The following is a 3,905-nucleotide window of genomic DNA, read 5'->3' on the forward strand; positions in this document are numbered from 1 at the left end:
ATATATATATATATATATATAATTTAGAGAAAAAAACCACTATCAACAAGTTCAACAATGAAAAACGTCATTCAACCATCTAGAAAAACCAATATACCACAAAAACCCTATTCCAAAAATCAATAAATACCAAATAGCAATAAATAGACTACGCGCGTTTCGTGGCTATATTTTGGGTATATTACATATTTAGAAAAACATTAAACTAAGAAGTTTTTAAAATAAATAAATTAATTAATGAAAATAGATTAAATTATAGAAATTTAGTTTAACTTATGTATAATTTACGTATTTTAGTTTTTAAATTATTTAGACTTTATAATTTTTCCAGTAAATGGTATACTGCAGTTAATTTTTTCTTACTCTCACAGCTAAAATACATTTTGTCATTTTAACAGTCTAAATACATATTCTATCTATTTTTTCTATAATTTTTGTATTTACGCCATATTTTCACGCGATATATTTCTAATAAACGCTAAGTTCTTCGTATTACGTTTGAAATTTGAGTTTAACAGAAATTCTTCGATAAGATAAGTTATGGTTTTGTTTTAAGTAATGTTGTGAAATACTTTTCGATTATTTACTGTTAAAACATGTATTATTTTATATTTATTTAATAATTATTATAAGTTTAGATACGTACATTGATGTTATTATTATTATTATTATTATTATTATTATTATTATCATGATTATTTTAGACCTGAAGAGTGACTATATTTTTAAATCGAATCGAATTTATTTTAAAATATAGCCACGAAACGCGCGTAGTCTAGTTATTGTTATTTGTAATTTATTGATTGTGTAATTTATTGATTTTTGGAATAGGGTTTTTGTGGTATATTAGTTTTTCTAGTGGTTGAATGATGTTTTTTATTGTTGAATTTGTTGATAGTGGAGTTTTTTTGTATTTACGCCATATTTTCACGCGATATATTTCTAATAAACGCTAAGTTCTTCGTATTACGTTTGAAATTTGAGTTTAACAGAAATTCTTCGATAAGATAAGTTATGGTTTTGTTTTAAGTAATGTTGTGAAATACTTTTCGATTATTTTTTCTCTAAATTATATATATTGGGAAATTTAATTCAGAATTGCTAAATTGAATTTTCACAGTAGGTTTTGGATTCTTATTCCCTATTATTATTATTATTATTATTATTATTATTATTATTATTATTATATATATATATATATATATATATATATATATATATATATATATATATATATCGAGTGCACCGGCTTTTGGTAATTTTATGTGGCTTGCACGAAATTCTAGCCTTTTCATTTCTCCTTCACAAGTATCGACGACAACACGGTAGAAGCCATTCTTACCCAGAAAGTCTTAGGGGGAAAAAGCACTCTGTGAACGTGGCCCTAACAGACAAACATAGCGACTCGAAGATAGCTAGCTTCCTAAAGGTGACTAGGCCCTTTGTGGTCCGAATGGGAAAGGAGCTGGAAGTCTTTGATGTCGTCGTTTCATTAGTCGCCAAGAGAAGTACAAAATGTTGTCAAGGTAACCGATTTCATCGTGAAAGTTCAGAACATTATGACTGACAATCTCAGATAGATTGACGAGAACGATTGCCGAACAGCTCAAGATAGCGGAGTCTATCATATTAAGACGTATGGTGCACGAGGAAAACTAGGTAGAAACCGGACGAGATAAGGAGAGGACAGTTCATATCTAATAATATTCAAAAATTGTATGGTAATGTAATTTACATCATCGTGTGACTGTCTAGATCTCCTGATTTGAATCCAAATCTCCCGAGTTGAATTCAAATCTCCTGATTTGAACGCATCGCACCCACACTGCCTATTCTGCCATCAGCTGCAGTTTCCCGTTGTTTCAATAAACAGTGAAACCGTTAGAGGAAAAATTCACCTCAACATATTAAACTGGTTAATAGATATTCCATACTGGTAAACATGTATAAAGGGAACATTGTGGCCTAATTGCACACATCCATGCACACATACAGATATATAACTGTGTGTGTGTTTGCCCTCTCCCCATTGCTTGACTATCGGTGTTGGTGTATTAATGTCCTCGTAACTTAGTGATTCGGTAAAACAGAACGTTAGAATAAGTATCAGATTTTAAAAAGTAATTATTGGAGTCGATCTGTTCGACTAAGACCCTTCAAGGCGTGTTCCAGCATGGCCACTGTCCAGTGACTGAAACGAGGAGAAAATGTAGAGGACAACAGTCTTGCAGATATGAACATTGCTTTTAAAAACAGCGGGGAGAAAAACAACTGCGCTGAAATCTTCAGTATTTCTATATTTATACCAATAGTTAAAAAAAATATGAATGATATAGTATTTGGTACTCTTTTAGTCACTTACATTTTTTTTATTGGTTTCACTCACTGGACTGCAGTCATACTGCGCAACACCTCGAACGGCTTAATCGAAGGAATCGACACCAATACATTTTTAAAGTCTGGTTTTTACTCTGTCTGTCCTGTTTTGCCAAACTACTTAGAGGAACGTAAACAAACCGACACTGGTTGTGAAGCAGTAACAAACAAACGCAAACTCCATATACAAATACATGTGCGCGCGCATACGACAAGCTTCCACACAGTTTCTGTCTACCAAATCCACTCACGAAGTATTGGTTGCCTCGGAGTTAGAACAGAAGACACTTGTTCATGTGGGAGTGAACTCGAAATCATGTGATTACAAAACAAACTTTTTTACCACAAAACCAAACCTATGAGACAGTCATGGCTGGAATGCCTCTCATTATACGTTTGCTTAATCAAGATGACCAGAGGATAAACAACAGCGACATAGTTATTGTTCTTGTTTAGCCTCAGTTCAAACAGACCTCTGATCAAAAGTATTCTAACCGTAGCCATCACCCTATCATTTTCTTGTGTGCTGTAAATATATGACTGCGATTCTTTTCAAAAACGACAGAGTGTGTTTTAAGAAAGATTTCACCACTATTTCTAACAGTTCGAGTCACCACGTAAAGGCACACTTTCGAAAGATCACATCCGCTCTTCTCAAGCAGTTGTATGTAATATAATGTGGATTTGGCTACTATTTCTAGCAGCTTCTTACTGACCTGCAGGCTTCTACATATTTCAACTAAATATCAAATATGGAAAATATGGAGAAAATAATCATCAGTAGCTTGCTGTTAATTTAGAATATGAACTCAAGAACATTAACTCTGGTGATAAATACTTTAATTACTTCCCTTGCAAACGCACATTAAATTCAAGTACTTTATCTTTGAATTTTTTATATAATAATAAAAGAAATGTATCTTTGAATTTTTTATATAATAATAAAAGAAATGTATCTTTGAATTTTTTTCTTTAAATATAGACACTAGAACAAATAACACACAAAAGAAAGTGAATGCATTTCTGAGAGTACGTTTATGAGTACATTTATATCAGTGCAACACTGATTAGATTTTATCTCTTTCATGTATATATATAAAAGATCGCGCTGGATAGCGAACAAAGTGTGGAGTAAAGAGCGAAAGCTTTTGAGGAGGCCAGGATGATATATACAAGACTCAAGAATGTTGCGATCGAGAAGGTGAATCTCAGCGACTTTGTGACAGACCATGTCTTTCTTTTGCTGGGCTCAAATCTCATTTGCGGACCCATGAAAAAAGAACCGCCACAATCTACTTTACCTATATATCTGTGCACGCTATTCAATGCCGTATATGCCATAAGATCTGCAAATCTAACAGAGGCCTCAAAAGACATTTTCAGATCCAAAAAAGGTCAGAACTTCACTGCAGCTCTTGGTGGTCCAGATCAGATACGTAATCTATGTGGGTGTCTTTTCAATACAGTGTCTGGTTTAAAAAGCCACATCAGGCACCACGGATCAGGATCTAAAGTCTAAGTACAAGAGG

The sequence above is a fragment of the Octopus bimaculoides genome, chromosome 3, assembly GCF_001194135.2.
Source record: "Octopus bimaculoides isolate UCB-OBI-ISO-001 chromosome 3, ASM119413v2, whole genome shotgun sequence".
Classification (NCBI taxonomy): Eukaryota; Metazoa; Mollusca; class Cephalopoda; order Octopoda; family Octopodidae; genus Octopus; species Octopus bimaculoides.